The sequence below is a fragment of the Pipistrellus kuhlii genome, unplaced genomic scaffold, assembly GCF_014108245.1.
Source record: "Pipistrellus kuhlii isolate mPipKuh1 unplaced genomic scaffold, mPipKuh1.p scaffold_m20_p_21, whole genome shotgun sequence".
Taxonomy (NCBI): Eukaryota; Metazoa; Chordata; class Mammalia; order Chiroptera; family Vespertilionidae; genus Pipistrellus; species Pipistrellus kuhlii.
This window is the reverse complement of record NW_023425520.1, coordinates 11,219,239-11,239,691: the sequence shown is the minus strand read 5'-3', so window position 1 is coordinate 11,239,691 and position 20,453 is coordinate 11,219,239. Positions and strand designations below refer to the sequence as shown.

The 20,453-nt window shown below is 51.3% G+C and overlaps 1 protein-coding gene and 1 pseudogene across 1 annotated transcript in view; both read left to right on the top strand.

Annotated features, from left to right (window-relative positions):
* Positions 1–11,360: 11,360 nt before the first annotated feature.
* LOC118726209 lies at positions 11,361–11,463 on the top strand (annotated as a pseudogene).
* Positions 11,464–13,957: 2,494 nt separating this feature from the next.
* The window catches only part of GFPT2 (glutamine-fructose-6-phosphate transaminase 2), a 49,604-nt gene continuing 43,108 nt past the window's right edge, over positions 13,958–20,453 (top strand). Inside the window, exon 1 of the mRNA XM_036450192.2 lies at positions 13,958–13,985. The gene's annotated coding sequence lies outside the window, so the exon portion shown is untranslated. The remainder of the gene's footprint in view (positions 13,986–20,453) is intronic.

The following is a 20,453-nucleotide window of genomic DNA, read 5'->3' as shown; positions in this document are numbered from 1 at the left end:
GCCTTGCACACCACACGCTGCTGTGCCGGCACTGCCCGCTGTGGGCCAGCCCCCAGCAAGTGGAAGAGGCCTGTGCTGCCCAGCCATGTGACCCTATGCAATGCAAGAGGCATCAGCATGTCCTGGGAGCCCCCAGGCTGACCAAGGAACCCACTCATCTGCAGAATGCCCCAGACACCCCAAACTTAGCCTTCTTGGGATATAAAGGTCATGGATGTCTTCAAATTCATCAAGACCCAGCTCCCTTGTGGTCACATCCCTGCTTGCCAGCCAAGCCAGGGCCTCTGGCTCTGAAGTGGGTACCAACGGTACCCTCTCCCAAAGCTTGGTAGCCTGTGTCGAGGTCCCTGGACAACACGTTAGCCAGGAGAGTCCAGAGCTGCTGGGCCCAGGAAGTCAAAGCAAGGGCTGCCTCATCTGAGTTCTTTGAATTTCCTTTGTCTTGTGCTCAGTGTTCAAAAGCACCAGCCAGCCCTTTCCCCCTAAACCGGAGGGTCCAGGGGCTTCTATATTCTTTTCGAATCCCAGATGCCCCACAGGCACAGTTGGCTGGGAGTCTGCCCAGTCTGCACTCTGAGACACTAGGAACGGGTGTCTCTTCCCTCGTCCGGTTTCCCGCAGCCCTGGGCCTGCCCTCCCGCTCTCAGTCAGAGCTCTGCTTCTGCACATCACGCTCCCACGGGGGCTCCCATTTGTCTCTTTATTGGGAGAGCAGGACCCCTGGGACGGAAACACATGGCACCAAACCATACCTCATGGCTTTAACAGCAAAAGGGATGTGCTGGGTCAGGAAGCGGAAAGGCCAGCGATGGACTTCAGGTGAGGTTTGCTCCAGATGCTCAGCAGTCTCACTAAGAACCCGACTCTGCTCTGTGGCAATGGCATCCTCCTGGGCGCCTCAGTCCCTCCAGGCTCTTCCCTCACGTTAACAAACAGCTGCAGGAGTCCTGCACTCACATCCTCTCCCCAGAGGTCTCGTCTTGCGTTCCCACAGAGAGAGCGTCGCTCTACAAGAAATCTCAGCCAACGGTTCATGTTGCATTGGCCCTGCTGGCCTTCCTTGGGGTAAAAGTCCTCCTGGCTTTCCTCTGGGGACCGCTCCTCTCTCTTGTGGCTCAAAGAGGGCTGATCTGAGAAACAGGTGAGCCAGTGGTCTGGGGCCCGGGATACTCAGCGGCTGCCCTTCCCCCTCCACAACCCCGGTGCTCCCTCCCGCTGCCCGGGGCCAGGAGTCTGAAGGCTGGGAAGGTGGGGGGGCCCCCCGGCATAGGTGGGCTGAGCTGATACTGGAGGGGTGAAAGGTCCCACTGACAAGTCCCCCCGAGGGCCACAGCCTGGGACCAAACTAGCCTGCAGGTCAGAAGAGGAGGCCGCAGGAGGCATTGTTAGGGCAGAACCTGCGGGCCGATGGCCTTGGACACAGAGGGCTTCTCAGAATAGGCCTTGAGGGAGTGGGGAGAGAGCAGGTTTCCCATAGAGGGCACAGCCTGGAAAGCAAGGAATCAGAGACCCATTAGACGGCCATGGACCAACAGACGGTGTCAGCAGGGGAAGGGGTCCCGGTGCCCAGCCCCAGCTCCAGCAGGCCTGTGTGTCCTGACCGTGTGGCCCTTTCTGCAGCTCCTTTTCCCTTCCAAGTGGCCTGCGCTCCCCCATCCCGGCCCCACCCCTGCCTGGTTTGCTGTTTAGCTCTGTATCAGCGGACAGCAGGACTGGCCTGCTGTCGGTACCCAACTGGGAGGCAAGCAGAACTGCAGCTAGGGGGCATGAAAGTGTACCCATTCCAGGGCCGGGAAGGAGTGGGAGGATGTGCAGATGGAGGTGAGCATCTTTGTAAAGGAGAAAGGACTCTAAGGCAGCCCATCAGGGAACAGATGGTGGGCCGGCATGACAAGGGTCCCCACAGGCTGAGTGGACAGAGATCTGTGAAGTGGACATGACCACCTGTCCCTCTCAGAGGAGGACACAGGGTTCAGAAAGGTTAAAGGGCTTCTCTAGGGGGACCTGGTAGGTGGAGCAAAGCTCCACAGCTTCCCGAGACCCCTCTGGGTGTTTGGATTCCAAGTCATTGGGGAGGTGATCCACTGAGAGGAGGGAGCAGAGAGGGGGCTGCGGGGTGGGACCCAGAGGGACAGGCTGAGAGGGGCCCTAAGGAGGAATGCTGAGGCCTGGCCTGCGAGGTTGCGGGCAGAGGGCGCTGCCCAGACCTCTAACTACTTGGACTTTATCGTTGCACAAGAAACTCAAAGGTTCTGGTTGCCAAACTTAGCTTGTGGTTAAAGGAATAAACAGGCTGGAGTGCCGGCCCGAGGTGCTATGGGTGCATTTTACAGATAGAAAGCTGTGTCTTAGAAATGAGGTCACCCACAAAAGTCACAAGACAGCGACTCCAGCAGCCAGGGCTCTCCGCGGGCCCCCCAGTCCTGGGAGGAGGGAGGGGCAGTGTGCTCCTGCAGAGCTTCCTCTGAGAACCCCGGGAGGCTGGGGAGGCCAGCCTGCAGGGCTGCGGAGTGGACAGCTTCACGGGGAGAGGCAGCCCATCCCTCCTGCCTCCCAGCCCCCACGGTGCTGGCTGATTCCTCCAGCACATTCTTGGCAGCACCTCCTTCAGTCCCCCCAGAGGCAGACCTTTCCCAGTGCCTTCCTGTTCAAGTTCACAGGCATGGGATGCAGACTCACAGTGGAAAGGTCCAGGTGGACAAACTTTGCTGAACAAAGTTTCCTTTCTTCCTCCTCAAGGAGAGGGAAGGCCAGACCTCAGTCCCCATACCAGTGAGGGAAGGGGTTTGGCCCAGCCCAGGGCTCCACTGGAGAAAGGGAGCACAGTGTTCTCAGAGGGCACGCCACCTCAGAGGCTCCTTGTTCCAAGGTTCAAACTAGACTCTGTGTTCATCTTCAAATTTTGGGCGAGGGCTGGCACCAAGATGGCTCTGGGATTCTCTGAGCTGCTCCCCTGGCTCACATAGTGCCCTGAGAACAGAAACACCCCAGGTGCTCACTGGCCTACCCTCTGGAAAAGGGCTTTAAAAGTACTAGGTGTTTTGAACTCTGCACCTAGTAGATTGCTTGTCTCGATTTTGTTTAATTTCTTTTCTGGAGTTTTATTCTGTTGTTTCCTTGGGGTCATGCTTCTTTGTCTCCGCATTTTGGCTGCCTCCCTGTGTTCATTTCCATGTATTAGGTAAAGATTTTATTTCTCCCACGCTAGGTTGCATGGCCTTCTCAATCACCCCAGCTGGGCCCCGCATGTGGGCTGTACACCCTTCTGTTGTAGTTGAGTCTTGATTGCTGTTGGTGCATCCATGGGAGGGATTTACCCAGGCCTATCAGCTGTAAGGACTGGCTGAAACCACTGACCACTGATCTCCAACCACCTTGAAGGATCAGCTATGCAAGGACCCACTACATAAAGCAATACTTACTTCAGCAGGGCTCTGGTACCCACTAGTCCACCCTTGAGTATGTTGCTTATGAAAGTGGTTGGGTGGTGGTTCCTCTATGTGATATGAAATTGCCCACTGGACACGCTGGCTCTGGGGCTCTGGGACCTCCTGGTGGGTGCAGGTCAAGGTCAGCCACTGTCTGTGCTCTGCTCAGGGCCACCGGGCATAAACTACAAAGTGATCTGCATATAGCTGCTTGTTGTACTGGACTTAGAGGTGCTCAGGTGAGTCCAAACTCTGAACCAATGTCGGCTGCTGCTAGTGGTGGGCCTGAGCCTACTTAGCTAGCAGTACAGGGCATGCTGAGGCCAGACAGATGCTACTTGTTTGAGAGATTTTAGGAAAATCAGAAGTATGAGCCAAGACAGACCATTCCTATGCTAAAGTCACTGAATACTCAAGGAACTTACTGAGGACTTCAACAGCATGAAAAAGAACCAGTTAGAAATGAAGGGAACACTAACTGAAATAAAGATTAATTTATAGGGAATCAACAGTAGAGCAGATGAAGCTGAGAATCAAATCAGTGATTTGGAATATAAGGAAGCAAAAAACACGCCATCAGAGCAGCAAAAAGAGAAAAAGGATTTAAAAAAATGAAGATAGTATAAGGAGGCTCTGGGACAACTTCAAGTGCACCAACATTTGTATCATGAGGGTACTGGAAAGAGAAGAGAGAGCACAAGAAATTAAAAACTTATTCAAAAAATAATTACAGAAAACTTCCCTAACTTGGTGAAGGAACAAACATAAAGTCCAGGTTGCACAGAGAGTCCCAAACAAGATGCACCCAAAGAGGTCTACACCAAGACACATTATAATGAAAATACAAAAGGCTAAAGACAAAGAGAGGATCTTAAAAGCAACAAGAGAAAAGCAATTCGTTACCTACAAGGGAGGTCCCCTAAGATTGTTAAAACAAAAGTAACTTTGCAGGCCAGAAAAGAGTGGCAATAAATATTAAAAGTGATGAAAAGCAAGAACCTACAACCAAGATTAATCTACCCAGCAAAGCTATCATTTAGAATTGAAGGACAAATAAAGAGCTTCACAGATAACAAAAAGCTAACGGAGTTCATCACCACCTAACCAATATTATATGAAACAGTTAAAGGATCTTGTTATTTTTTAATTAATATTTTTATTTTTATTGATTTCAGAGAAGAAGAGTGAGGGAGAGAGATAGAAACATCAATGATGAGAGAGAATCATTGATCGGCTGCCTCCTGCATGCCCACTATTGGGGATTGAGCCCGCAACTCAGGCATGTGTCCTTGATCAGAATTAAATCTAAAACCCTTCAGTCTGCAGGCCGACACTCTATCCACTAGAAGGGCTAAAGGGTCTTCTTGAAGAAGTAGTAGAAGAAGAAGATAAAAAACTATGAATAACAAAATGTTAATAAATACATATCTATTAACAATAAATACATATTTATCAACAGTTGAATCTACAAACAAAATGAACAAGCAGAACAGAAACAAAATCATATATCAATATATAGAGAACTTTTTGTTGATTGCCAGATGGGAGTGTGGTTGGGGGGATAAGTTAAAAAGGTGAAGGGATTAAGAAGTACACATTGGTTGTTATAGAATAGTTATGGGGACATAAAGCACAGCATAGGAAATATAATAGATAATATTCTAAAAACTAGGCATGGTGTTGGATGGGTGTGGGATTTAATGGGATGAACACATATGAAGTTATGTAATGTCTGGTCACTGGGGTGTACAAAAAATAAAAATAGATAATAAAAAATAAAAGTACTTGGTGATTTTTTTCTTTGTTGTTTTTGTATAACTTTAATTGATTGCAGTGAATCATGCTTTTATAAAAAATAAAAAGAAAACAAAAAGTTATTTTCAGGCATAATCCCTGGTTGTGTGTGGTGTGTGTGTGTGTGTGTGTGTGTGTGTGTGTGGTCTACCTAAAATGGAGCATGAAAAGTTTATACATTGGGAAATTTCTTAATGTATAAACAGACAGAATTTCTCTATTTCTTCCATCTGAGAAAAATAAAAGAAGCAAGACTTAAGTCTCAAGTAAAAGGTAGATGAAGAGCCTGCTATATAGGTCAACACAGGGATGAGGACAGTTAGACTTGGTGGCCAACAAGATGCTGCAAGTCCTAGATTTGACTCTCCACCCCTAGTGTTCAGGCTGGGATGAGCCCAAGGGGTCCTCAATCTCATTCTACCTTTTATCACAACACACCTTCCCCCAACTTCTTAGTCACCATGTTCATTAAGCAGCTACTACAAGTCAGGCACTATTCTAGAATCGCAGGCAGTGGACAAACTCACAGCACCTCCTTCCCTTGCAGAGCTGATGGAATCATGAGGGAGACAGAGTGCAGCTCGCTGACAAGAGGTCTGAAGGGAGTTAGAGCGGAGCGGAAGGGAGGGAGATGACCAGATGTGGGACAGAGCCACCATATCATTAAGCATGATGATCAAGGAGCAGTTTCATCAAGAAGGTAAAGGGGAGCAAAGACCTGAAGAAGTGAGAGAGGATCCTCTAATTCTGAGGGAGGAGACCTGCAGGCAGAGGGGAAAATGTGGGCAGGAATAAGCCCACCATGTTCCAGAACCACCCAGGAGGCCGGCCCTTCTGCGTGGCTGCAGGGAACTGATGTGAGAGTGGCAGGAAGGGGGGAAAGGGCTCAGAGGCTCTGAGCAGAGAAGGGACAGGACCCAGTTGCAGCGAGCTCCCCCAAAGAGAGGTCCATGTCCCAGAATCTGCGAGTGTGACTTTACTTGGAAAAAGAGTCTTTGCAGATGTCATCAAGGCTCTCAAGGTGGGCCCTAAACACAATGAAAAGTGTCCTTCTCAGAAACCCACAGAGGAGAGACCCCGGAAGAGGAGAGGGCCATGTGAAGAGGGAGGCAGAGGTGAAAGGAAGGCCCCACAAGCTAAGGACGGCCACAGCCACCAGCAGTTGGAAGAGGCAAGGAAGCAGGATGGAGGAGGCAGAGAGAATAGCCAAAGAACACATATGTGTAGCCCATGGATACAGCTGCAGTGTGAGTAGGGCCGGAGGGCAGGGAGGGCGGGATCTGGGTGGAGGGGGTTAAAGGGAAGGGAAATGGGGACATCTGTAATAATGTCAACAATAAATATAAAATCTAACTAAAAAAAATGAATTAGCTCAGTGGGAGGAGGGAATCTTGTAAAATACATTTAAATTGTGCAAAACAAACCATGTTGATTTGAATAATTAAAAGGTACATTAATAAATATTTCTTCCAAAGGGAAAAAAATGTTAAAGGAAAAGGGGCAAGGAAGGATCCACCCAGGTGCTTGGGAGAGTGTAGCCCTGACCACACACTGGTTTCAGCCCCGTAGGACTGATTTCAGACCTCAGGCCTCCAGAACTGCGTAGGAGTAAGTGTGTGTTATTTTAAGTCACCCATTTTGTAGTGATCTGTTAAGTCCACCACAGGAAACAAATATACCACTGTGTGGGGCTGGGGTGAAAGTGGGGAGACCAGCCTGGGGGTCATTCCAAGACACAGCCACTTAAGTGGCCCCAGGTCCATGGGCCTGCCCATATCCAGGTTTGACCAGGTACCCACCTCCTGTTTTTTTGGTTTGGTTTTATGTCTCTCCTTGTTTCAATTTAAATAAACTTTTAAAAAATGAAATATTAGATCACTATGTTAAATATGAAACTAGATTCATCTATATATATAAAAGCCTAATATGCAAAGTGTCCCCTTGGGAGTTTAACCAACCAGGAGTTTGATCACTCACTATGATGTGCACTGACTGCCAGGGGGTGGCGTGGAATGAAGGAAGGCCCAACCAGCAGCCATTAGGGATGCTACCCATGTACAGATTGCATGCACTGGGCCTCTAGTTCTCTATAAGTAGAAGGTAACCATGAAAATAAATTTAAGAAAAACGAAACTGTTACTACATTCTAATGACATGCCCCACTGCCAGCCAAGCTCGGGGTCTGGCTCCTCGTTGTGTACAACAGAGTTCGTGTCAGTGGGCGCTCCCAGAGCGCCATTCCTGTCCCTGAGCCTGAGGAGAGTCTGGCTCTGCTTAGCACAGGCTACAGGTGGCAAGCAGGGTCCTTACCACTCATATCCTCAAGCCTTGGTGTCCCAGCCACTGGAGGTGCTGGCTTTTGCTTCAGACCTGGCAGGTGGGGGAAAGGGTTTCAGTGATGGGGAGGGAGCAGGAGCTTACTGCCCTAGGAAGGTTGGCAGACCAGGCATCTCAGAGGGAAACATGGGGAGGGCCACAGGAATCAAGCTATAACCGGAGCCTGCCACAGAAGACCCCTGGGAATGAATGGTTTAAATTGGTGTGAGCCTCCCTTGGACAATAGACAGTTTTGGGATGAGCCAGTATTTCTAGTATTTTTACAAGCTGAGGTACGAGTGAAGTGCACAGATATGTAGTAACAGATTGACTGTGCTTGCACAGTTTTTAAACCATGCGCACACAAAAGGATAACACCACGGTCACAATTTAAATACTCCCAGGTTCAGAAGAAGTCGTAGGAAACCCAAATCTCCAGCCAGGAGTTCAGAAGTACAAGAAATGAGAGCTGGTGACTGTGATTTGCCCAGGTACCTAACCTCCAGGGTAAATCACACAGCAACAGGCCTTCCCAGTGAAGGGTATTTTCTCCCAGGTTCCCTCCCGCAGAGTCATCCCAGTGGCTGGCCTTTGCCAGGGGCCTGGCTCCTGGCTGCTTCCTCCGTGCAGCCCCTCCCTCTCAGGTTTCTGATAAGAGCACTGATCCCTCTCTGCACTTACCCTATTTGAATGTGCCTCATGAAACACATCCTGAAATGGTCTCTGTTACATATTTGGGATCATACAGATCACCCTCTTTGTCAGGGGGAAGGACTTGGGATTCCTGGCATGCAGTGGCATTGTGCTTCTCCAAAGGATGGCTCATGGTGACATGAAATAAGTGCAAGTGGAGGGCAAGACATTGAGTATCAGATGACTGTGACACTCAATTTCTATAGCAACCATGACCCAGGAATAGTAATAGTCTAGAGCACATGTGTCAAACACAAGGCCCGCGGGCCAAATCCGTCCTGCCAGGCCTTGCAATGTGGCCCGCACCGCGCTGTCATCACTGCACTCCGCTGCGTTTCCATCACAATGACAGTTTATGACTGTTCAGTAAACCATTAGGCCCGCGATTTAGGCTGGATTTTAGATTTTGGCCCCTTCTCTGATTGAGTTCGACAACCCTAGTCTAGAGCAACATTTATTAAAACGTGGTACTCTGATCTTGGACTGTGCCATTTACTGCTGCTTGTTGCTTGCAGAGAGGGGATAAGTTCAGAAATTGAGCATGCTTGGAAACCTTTATAGTGTTAGCTGAGCAAGGCCCATGCATCCTCTTATTGCATAGGGACTCACCGGAGGTGTGTCTGGCATTGTGGAAGTCACACAGTGACTCACCGGTGGTGTAGACGTGTCCTTGACATGCACAGCAGGACACACTATGTGTGAAGTTTTAAGCTGTCTTTACTGCAACACTAGTGTATTTATTTATTTATTTATTTATTTATTTATTTATTTATTTTTTAACACTAGTGTATTTAAAATATGGAATCGTTTCTTTCTTCAAAAGATAATGTAATTACAATTCAGAGAAGAAAGTGTTGGACTGCTACTAATGAAAAATTAGAGATGAATTTTAAAAAATGAGATCACTTGCTCCATTTGAGACGAAAATTTAAAACAAATATCCTGAGTTTGCTGAAGTTACTTCAAAATCCCTGAGTTTATGCCCAGTTGGCATCATGATGGAAGACCCAAGTGCCACATAAGCAGCAAGAGTCCCAGGAGATTCCTGGCCATCGTGGCTCCGTGGTTAAGCAGGAACCTGTGAACCAGGAGGTCATGGTTTGACTCCCAGTCAGGGCACAGGCCTGGGTTGCAGGCTCAATCACAGTGTGGGGCATGCAGGAGACAGCTGGTCAATGATTTTTCTCTCATCAGTGATGTTTCTATCTCTCTTTCCTTCTCCCTTCCTCTCTGAAATCTATCTATCTATCTATCTATCTATCTATCTATCTATCTATCTATGGTTTAATCAGTTGTTTCTCCACGGACCCACCGCCCACTCTTTTCCTGCTATCACACATGAAGAACACTGATGGTAGTGAGCATTTTAGGTTTCCAGTATGACCAAACTGAAGACCCAACCCATCTATACTAATAAAAGCATAATATGCAAATAGACCAAATGACCAAACAGCAGAATGACTGTCCGGACAACCTTCCAGATGACCACACTATGACATGCACTGGCGCCAGGCGAGCCAAGGCAGGTGCTAAGCAATTGGTTGGGGGCCCTCCATCAACCCACAATCACCCCGCAGAGGGAGGCCCAGGCCAGCCAAGCGATCGCACCCCACGCCTGCCACCTGTAGAGGGAGGCCACTGGTGGCAGGGGAGAAGGGACAGCACCGCAGAGATGGCAAACAATGGCAGCGGCCGGGAAAGGAAAGCCTCCATAGGCCCTGATTGCTGGCCAGGCCTAGGGACCCAACCGAAGGGGTCCCGGATTGTGAGAGGGCCCAGGCCAGTGCATGAATTTCATGCACCAGGCCTCTAGACCATAATAATACTATAACTGACTGCTTGGCAGTTATAGTATTATTATGGTCTAGAGGGACACCCCCTCCTCCAGTGCATGAATTTCATGCACCAGGCCTCTAGACCATAATAATACTATAACTGACTGCTTGGCAAACTTTGGCCTATGAACCAAATCCACCCTGCCACCTGTTTTTGTAAATAAGGTTTTATTGGGAACTGCCACACTCATTGTTTATGGATCATCTGTGGCTGCTGCAGCGGAGTGGAGTTGTAACAAAGATGGTATGGCTCACAAAGCCTAAACATTTACTACCAGCCCTTGACAAGAAACGTACTGGCGAGCATGTGGGGGAAAGGGAACCCTTGTGCACTGTTGGTGAGAGTGTAAAATAGTGCAGTCACTACAGACAATAGTATGGAAGTCCCTCAAAACATTAAAAATAGAACTACCTTATGACCCAGGAATTCTACTTCTGGGTAAGAATGCAAAAAATGGGACCCCTAATTCAGAAAGATATGTGCACCACCATGTTTACGCCAGCATTATTTACAGAAGCCAAAGCATGGGAGCAACCTAATCGTCCATCAACAGATGAATGGAAAAGAAGATGCGGCATATCTACATATATACATTTATACATGATATACACAATGGAATGTTCTTCAGCCATAAAAAAAATAAATTAGTAAATCTTGCTGTATGTGAGAACATGGATAGATCTGGAGGTGTTATGCTGAGTATAATAAATCAGACAATTACCCTAAGAACTTATTTATTTATGGTATCTACACAAACAAAACTGAATTATAGATATAAAAACAAAAACAAAAACAGATTGGTGATTGTCAGAAGCAGGGGGTAGGAGGTGGGTGAAATAGGTGAAGGAGGTCAAAAGGCACAAACTTCCACTTAAAAATACATACCGTATTTTTCGGACCATAAGACGCACTTTTTTTCCCCCAGAAGTGGGGGGAAAAAGTCCCTGCGTCTTATGGTCCAAATATAGCCTACACATATACTTTAAAAAAAAAGTTTTTTTACTTGCCCGGCTCTGTGTGGTCTCTGTGTGCTTGCCTGGCTCTAAAATGGTTCTAAATGCTGCTGTTTACTTTACAGGGTTGATTACATGTGTTTATGACTGTGATGTTGGGTTTTAATGCACATAAAATATTTTAGGACACTATTTGTTTCAGAATCTTTTTTTCTTCATTTCCCTTCTCTAAAAACTGGTGTGTCTTATAGTCCGGAGCGTCTTATGGTCCGAAAAATACGGTAAGTCCTCGGGCGATAACGTACAGCATGGTGACTATCGCTAATAATGCTGGGTCTTAAAAAAGGGCTTCTGTCATGCGTGTCAAAATCGACACCAAGAGATTTAGGAAGCATGACATTTTGGTACTTGAGCATCTGGTGATCGTTGGTCCTGGTGCCCACAAAAATAAAATAAAATAAAATAAATAATACTGGGTCTTAAAAGTTCTTATCATAAGAGAAAGATATTGTAACCGTGTGTGGTAATGGGTGTAAAATGTATTGTGGGGATCATTTTTCAATATCCACAAATACCAAATCATCATGTTATACACCTAAAACCAATATAATGTTATATGTCAATTATACCTCAATGTTTAAAACAGAAGAAAAAGTTGGCCAATCCCTGCTGTCACTCCTAGGAGTTATGGGGCCCCCTGTGGGGACACAAACTTCCCCCGAGCGAATGGATGGTGAGGACTGAAGGGGCAGACTGAAGGGGCCTTCCTTTTGGCCATCTCTCCCTTCTCCATCCTGAGGACCCCAGGGGGACAGTCTGCAGGGCCCTTGAAGGGCCTGCCTTGCCTTTGACTTCCTTTTGGGCTCAGCAATGGGAAGCATTGAGCGGGAGGGCGTAAGGTGAGGGAAGGGTCACCTGCATCCCACAACCCAGGTCACAGCTTCTGGCCAACAGCCTTCCCCCAGCCCTTCCAGGGGGAGAGTTCCGGAAGCCCCGCCCTCCCCTGCTCCTTCAGGCCCAGGCACAGCAAGGTTCCCTGTGCATTCAGCACCAGAGCGCGCAGTATGCCTACACCCTGACAACCTGCAAAAGGGCCGTTTGTGAAAAGCTTCTCCAACTACCCAGCTCGGGCAGGAACCCTGACTGGTACAAAGTGTAAGTAACTTTGCTCATTTTTTCTACAGCTAAACTTCTTTTGAATCCACAGGATTGGGTTCAATTTTAGCAGCTTTCTAGTAACCTCTGCTAATTCAGGGTTTCACACACAGCTCCCTGCCTCACGGGGCTGAATGCAGCAGAATGATTTGTGAGGGATTGTCCCAATCGGCGCGTGTGGCCTCAGCAGCATTGCTCGTGGTGCCCTCACTCTGAGCCGCGGAGTGAGACGGTGAAGGATCTGGTGGCCTCCATCTGGTGCTGTTGTCTAGACCTCAGCACCGTCCTCCTCAGCCAGTCTGGCTGAGCTGTCCATCCTTGCAGTTCCTGGCACGACCCTCTTCCTCCTCTCTCTGGACCACAGAGCCTTCCTAATCTGCCTTTATCTTAGATTCTTCTGTCTGACCAGCAGTGAACAAAACAGAAAAATGTCTAAACTTATCAAAAAATTCCATGAATGTTCCTTTGTTTTCTCACTCAGTCCTTACAGCTCATCGAGCTAGAGAATATCATTCCAACTCACACATGAGAACGGAGGCCCGGAAAGGGCCAGCAGTGAGGGGTCCCAGGGGCAGAGCGAGAATGCTGCCCTAGCTCAGCAGGCACAAGGACGCTGCTTTCCGGCAGCGAGAGGGGCCGTGCGGGAACGGTCTCTGCTTCACAGCCCTGGCCCGAGCTTTGCATTTCGGCGGGTGATAGCAGAACAGGGTTGTCCAGGCCGGATGTGCAGCCACCCTCTGCAGCCTGAAACCCCGGAGGCAGCCCGGCCCATGGCCCTCTCTCCAGTGCAGCAGGGCAGCTGCTACAGCCTCACTCACTCAGCCCCACCTCCCAGAGGCAGCAGGTGGCCAAAGCCGGGCTGGTCCACAGGGGGGCTGGGGAGGGGAGCACTGGAGTCAGGCAGTTTGCCTCTACCTGCCACTTTCAGGAGGGAGGCTTGTCTGGTGGGAGGAGGGGGTGAAGGAGGGAGGGGGAGGAGGGAGGGGGGAAGGGGGGGAGAAGAGATGAGCCAGTCCTGCATGGCAATTGGGACAGGGGGCCTTCCAGGCTGAGGGAGCAGCAAGGACCAGGGCCTTGAAGAGGGAACAAGTGAGCTGTGTCTTCCACTCCATGTCACTAGAGAATCAAGCTCACCCTTCTGTTCTTTCACACCGTGTGCTAGCTCCAGCTTGTTCTTTGTTCACACACACACACACACACACACACACACACACACACGTGCACATATACACACACGTGCACACATACACACACAACTGCCCAGAACATGCTGGACCCCTCTGATCACATGCTGAACCAGCATGGCCATGGGTAGGTTTGGAGGGTGTTGCAAATGGGCCAGACCTGAGAGTGAGTCCCACCTGCAGAGCCAGTGTCAGCTCCAATGGTGGCACTTGAGGGCCCCCCAAGCAGCCCGATGACAGGATGCGCCCAGCCTCTCTTGCCGCGCCCCACCTGTCCAATGGCCAGGATGTCCCAGAGGGCATTGAGCCCCCACAGCCCAGCATGGTCTGACTCAGCTCACTCTGCAAACAAGCAGCACGCGGCTCACGTTCTTGTCTGTTGATGACAAGACGATCTCCAACCCCCGGAGCTGGGAGGGATGACAGCAAGGTCATCTGGCCAGCACCTGTCGCTATGGCCAGTGGCCATTCATTTCCCAGCTGTGTTTTCGGGAGAAAAGAATGAAGGCTCCAAACGCTGCCAGCAGGGTGGTGCTGTGGCATCCTCAGCTGCGACCCCTCGGCAGACCTCCGTGGTCAGCCTCCCCTGCCCTGGCCGAGTCCCAGCGCCGTCCTGCCAGGGGCGCGTTAGTGCAGCTCACCGGGCGCCAGGAGCAGCGTCCCCTCTCCATGGATGGCGCAGCTCCTCCTGGCTGCAGCTCTCATACCCTCCTGGCCGCACCCCTGCCAGCACTTCCCGCTGTCCTCCGAGCACCTACAGTGTGCTTCAGGCTGCAGAGCCCATCCTTGTCTGTCCTTAGAACTGCCTGGGAGCCAGGCTTCCTCAGCCCCGTTTCACAGGTGAGGAAACGGAGGCTAAGAGAGATGAAGGGGCTTGTAAGGTCACAGGCCAGCCAGAGGGAGCCAGACTCTGAGAAAGCCTCTGGACTCCTCAGCATTGTCCGCCTCTTCAAATTCAGATTCCAACTCCAAACCCTGTCTTCAGCGCGGTCTCCGAGCTCTGCACTCACATCCAACCGCACTCACATCAACCGCACTCACATCAACCGCACTCACATCCAACCGCACTCACATCAACCGCACTCACATCAACCGCACTCACATCAACCGCACTCACATCCAACCGCACTCACATCAACCGCACTCACATCAACCGCACTCACATCCAACCGCACTCACATCCAACCGCACTCACATCAACCGCACTCACATCAACCGCACTCACATCAACCGCACTCACATCCACCGCACTCACATCAACTGCACTCACATCCAACCAGGCCGCCCACATGGCGGTTATCCACAGGCATGGGGAGTTCAGCAAGCCCACCGTCCCTCCCCCAGCTGCTGGCATCGTGTTCTGAAGACCAGCAAGTGGCTCTCCTGTCACCCCCAGAGCTGGATCTGGGGCCAGGCCATGGCTCTCTTCCTCCCCACTGCCTCCTGGTAGACTGCAACCTTCTAGCGGCCCCTCCCGCTGCCCCCCACACTCCTCCCCCCCACCCCCCCACCCCCCCCCCACCTTCCGCCCAGCCAGGCCTCCACCAAAGCCCTCTCTCCCCCTCCCACTGCCCAGAGGTCTTTCCAAAGCTCAAAGGCCACCAGTGGCTTCTGCTGGGGAATGCCACTGCCCCTCCCCCTGGGCTCCACCTGCCCCCCAACCTGAGGTTTGGTCTCACTGGGCGGTCTCCCCACAGGCCTCTCTCCGCCTGACCTGCCCATCCTGCCCATTTGTTGTGGACAAAAGGTTTTTATAACCTATCAGCCACGCCCTGAGCCTGGTGGCAGCGCCTCAGATTTGACTTGGGAATGCTCCCTCATCGCCCCCGCGGTGGTCTGTCACAGCGACCTGTGAGGACATGCACGGGGCCGGACGACATCCCGAGACTTCTGCTGGGCTCTCTGGACAGGATGCTGCTGGGCCTGGAGTGGCCAAGTCAGCAAGAGGCGAGCTTGGCACTGTCAGAGCCACCAGGGGAAGCAAGCCAATGGGAAACCCACCCAGAGAACAGCAGAGCTGAGAGACTGAAGAGATGGTCGCATGCTCTGAGCATCTGGACGCACTGTGCCTGCACCGACCCCTGCCAAGATCGCAGGAGCGCTCAACTGGTGCATTTGCCATCCTGTACCAGTGAGCTGCCTCTATGGCTAGGGACAGAAATGTACCTGCCCAGGCCAAGCCAAAAGTCCGCCCGCTCCCACCACTCCCCACATCCACAGAAGGTCCAGGTTATGGTAACAGTGGGCTCACGGTGAGATAAACAGGTGGCAGTGCTGCCCTCATCCTGTGAGAAACTCAGGCCTTTGCAAAGACAAGTGCATGGAGGACCCACCACCGCAGTTCACCGCACAGGGGGGAATGTGTGCCTGCTCGGTGACTGGGCAGCTGCCTGGAAGCCCCCAAACCTGGCCAAGGGAGGGGCAGCACGGGCCAGGGAGAGCACTGTAAACAGTGCAGTAGCCCCTGGGAGGACGGGTCAACCAAACCAGGGAAGCCAGGACCCCACCCAAGCAAGGGCAAAATGCCCAAGAAGCCAGGCGTGCATGCTTTCCGGCAGGGCTGGTCCAGGTGAGCAGACCTGCTTTCCTCTGTTTACCTTCACTCCCAGATGCGCTCACTGTCAAGCTGGCCACGGTGACACCCAGTCTTACATTCGAATGCTTTAGTAACCTCACGAGGGAGAAAGCTCCTGCAGTATGACATTCATGGGCTCTCTCTGGCCCTGCACAAACTCAGTTCCTATGTTCAGGGTTTCGTGTCCTCCTTGACTAGGCCTGGGTCATGTACCCACCCCAGCAGCCAGGAAGCAAGCCAGCCTCATGTGACGCAACAGGCTGAGAGGAAAGAAGGGGTGATTCCACCGGGGAGTTCAGGCGTTCCCTCAGACGGGAGGGGAATGGGCCCAGATGGCCCCTCTGCCCACTGGTCACTCCAGAAAGCACCATTGTCTACGCCCCTCGACATCCAGCAGCCTCTTGGACTCCTCCTTCCTGAACCAGCGGGGCCTGGGAGGGTCTCGTGTCCCCACTGCCTCAACAAACATGGAAATGAGACCATGCATGAGGTGGGAGTGGCTCCAGGCAGGCCCTATGGTGCTGGGCTGACCCTTCAAAGGATCCCCAACATCGCCCTGTCTGCGTGGCCCACCTCTCCATGGCCTGATGGAGACATCAGAAGAGTCCTGGGCCCCAAACACTCACCCTCTGTCCTTGTCCTTCGTTTGAAGAATCACAGATCACTTGGAGGGTAGGTTCCCCCTCCTTCTCCCTCCCCAGAGAATCCCTCTCCACCACCCTCAGGGAGTCTGCAGGGTAGGGCAGCTCAGCTTCCTATGGGACCAGGCAGGAAGCCCAGGCTGGTAGGACAGGCAGTACCAGCCCAGGAGGGAGGACAGGAGAACATGGGGCAAGGCCCTCGAGGGACACAGCCACACTCAGCTCCAGGCAACTGTTGCCCCTCAGGTTGGGTCCAGTTCTTCTACTTGGCCCCGGAAGTCCAGGGCATAGCCCGGAACCTTCTTAACCTCAGATTAGTAGACAAGAAGGCAAGGAAATGTAGGACACAGTCTCTTCAGGAATCTACCCCAGTTTACCCAGGACTGAGAGGTTCATGGAACATCGGTGCTAAAATCAGGACAGTCCCTGGCGGACTCAGCTGGTCACCCTGGCTGTGCCCTCAGACAGGGAGACTGAGAGCACTTTCTGAAGGGAGTGTAGTGTGCAGGGCTGAGAGACACCAGTGGGCTGGCTCCCCAGGCAGAGCATCGCCATCCTGAAGGGGCTGGACCCAGTCAGGGCAGCTGCCGGGAGGCCGCCAGGCAGACCTGAGGCCCGGGGAGTTGGCAGCCCTGCCTCCTCAGACCTTCTGCTGGTGCCCCCCACTGGCTGGAGCCAAGAAGTCCAGGACCCTAATGCAGACAGCTTCCTGGAGGAGGAGGGAAAGATAAGCGGACCTACAGGGGCAAAGGTTAAACACCTGGCCAAAGGACAAGGCTGGCCACAGGCTCCTCAGAAACAATGCAAACTGGCCCAGGCAGGGTCCCCCTTTTATTTTTAATCTGTTTTATTTTTTGTTAATCCTCACCTGGGGATATTTCTCATTGGTTTTTAGAGAAAGTGGAAGGGAGGGGAGGAGACAGAGAAAAACATCGATGTGAGAGAGACACATTGATTGGCTGCTTCCCACATGGCCTGGGCTTTGGATTGAGCCTGCAACTGAGGTACATGCCCTGGGCCTTGATCAAATTCAAACTCAAGACCCTTCAGTCTACAGGCCAACATTCTATTCATTGAGCCAAACCGGCTAGGGCCAGGCAGGGTCCATCTTGATCCCTGACGCCTACCTCTCCCCACACATGGTGGTTCAAGTGCATGATCCAGGCAATTCCGTGCTCCCCCGCCTGCTTCCTTGTTCCTCCCCAGAGGATGTGCTCTGGGAAGACGTGGGTTACCCACCTTGGTACTCTTTCCCCGGGGGCCCGGGCAGAGCCGCTCTGACTCCCCCTCTCAAATTGCCTGCAGAGCGGGCCCAGTAGCATGCACGCACCTTTCTTGGGAAAGCACCCAGACCTGGTCCTCTGCAGACCGAGGGAGCCCTGGTGCAGCCAGGAGTCCCCTGGCATGTTTGGGGGGACTAAAATAGCCTGACCCCCCGCCCCCCATGGATCCTGCTGGCTTCCTGAGCCCACTTTCTCTGACTTCTCGCTGAGAGTGTATGCCTCACCCCACCACGAGCAGCTGCCAGTGGGGTGGGCACACCACCACGCAGTGGACCAGTGCAGCCTGGCTCTTCAGGGCTCTGCCCAGAGCAAGAGGCAGCTAACCGGCCCACAGGCTACACCGGCCCTGGCCTGACTTCCTGCTCTCCTAAGCTATGAATGGTTCATATTTATAAAGCTGGGGCATAAACACACAAAACAAAAAGAACATGCAGCACAGAGAGGTCTTCTGTGGCCCACAAAGCCCAACTCACTCGTACTTACCCAATGCACTCTCTGCTGTGTCACTGCACAGCACTGTCCTGGCCGGCAGGGCAGCCCTCCCGCTGGGAATCCACAGGGAAACGCCTCAGTTGGGGAAAGTCCCAGAGGTCTAAATTCAGGATAGATCTGAAATAGCTGACATGGAGCCTTGTTCAAACTCTTAAGAGCTTTAATAGGAGAAACTTACACACGGTCAATGCAGCTTCTCCCAGTGGTGGCGGCTGGGAACTACCCTCCCCCCACAGGACGGGGTCTTGTGTTTATGAGGGGTTAATAGTCCAGCCATATGGTGGGTAGTCCCACAGACCAGGAGAAGGAACAATGCATTGCTAGGTTAACAGCTAACATCAAGTTATCACACTCCATACATTCATTAACCTCCTTCTGGGGGGGCTTGGCGGTTCATCTCTGAGCTGCTTTCTGGGTAGTCAGCCAAGCCTGAGGCTGCGGAGAATTAAACAGTCACAGAGGGTTAAACAGAGGGCCCAGCATTTCCCAGAAGCCTTTGCCTCTGATGCCATATTGCATCTCTAAATGAGTTCCCTGCAGTCCAACAGAGAAGAGGCTGTGGTGGGGCAGGGGCTAGCTTGCCCTGTGCCCACCACGCTCCAGCTCTCTGAGTGTCAAACTGCAGGGCTTCCCGGCTGCGCTGTGGGCCATCGCTTGCACCAGAGCCCTGCTCCAGGAGCACCTGCTTCGGCCTCGCAGGAGAGACCTACTTATAAATAAAACTTGAAACACCTACCTTGAGTTATTATTATTTTAAAGAGTTATTAATATTTTAAAGAGTCTCTAATAAGCTTTTGGGTCTTCCTTCCCCTAGTTCAGTGGTCGGCAAACACATTCGTCAACAGTACAACGATTGAAATTTCTTTTGAGAGCCAAATTTTTTAAACTTAAAATATATAGGTAGGTACATTGTTATTAACTTAATCAGGGTACTCCTAAGCTGGTCTTTGCTAAAAACTCAAGAGGCCAAAGAGCCGCATGTGGCTCATGAGCTGCAGTTTACTGACCGCTGCCCTAGTTAATCCCTGCTCCATGGCCAGTGTGAATGAAAAAGGGACCACAAATCCTCGCCTGTTTGGCTCAGAGGATAGAGCGTTGGTCTGCGGACTACAGGGTCTCGGGTAGATTCCGGCCAAGGGCACACGCCTGGGTTGCAGGCTCGGTCCTCCCCACTGGGAGGCGTGCAGGAGGTGGCAGACCGGTGGTTCTCTTTCATCATTGATGTTTCTATCTCTCTCCCTTCCTCTCTGAAATTAATAAAAAATAAATAATAAATTAAAAAAATAGTTTAAGAAAGAAGAAAAGAAAAGGGGGTCACAAACTAAACTTGACTAGCTCAGGGAAGGCTTGTGCGGTGATCCCTACAAACTTGGAGACCTAAAGGAACCACATAGGCTAGTCTGAAATGAAAACTTCCCAACAAAAAACAAGTCATGGAGTAGCCATGTCCTAGGCCCGAATCTCCCCTGACAAAGGGATCTTTGCCTTTCGGAAGCCTGCCCACCTCTCTCTGCATCTGGAATCACATACTTCGGAATGAATGCCAGGTGCTTCCCTTTGCCCAGCCCCTCAGACCATAGTCACTGTTCCAGAACACAGACCTGGGAACCCCTGTGATGATGTTCATTGTTTTAACTGTTAACCATCCTGCACCTACCTAAGTACCATGTTTCCCCGAAAATAAAACATCCTCCGAAAATAAGACCTACTTACAGGTTTCCTTCTGAGTGAAATATAAGGCATCTCCCAAAAAAAGAGGCCCCCCCAGGCTCTATCTCAGAATGAAAATTAATTTACCGTAAACTGGTCGCTAGGGCCGCCCCACTGGCGTCTAGCAACCAGTGATGTTAAGCGGAGTCCTGACGTCACTGCTGTGTGGAGGCAGAGCAGAGGTCAGAGTGAGCAGTGAGCGCTGGGTGGGAGAGAGGAGGAGACTTTCGCAGATGCGTGTAGAAGAACAGGAGGATTAGAGCAGATGGGACGCGGCAAAGGTGCTGAGTGCTGGTCTGTCTCTGGTGACACTACCTGATGCTCTCGGCCGCCCTCATGATGACTGAAGGTTCTCAGTCAGTGGCAAACCCTGCTCCAGCCCAGATCCAAGCC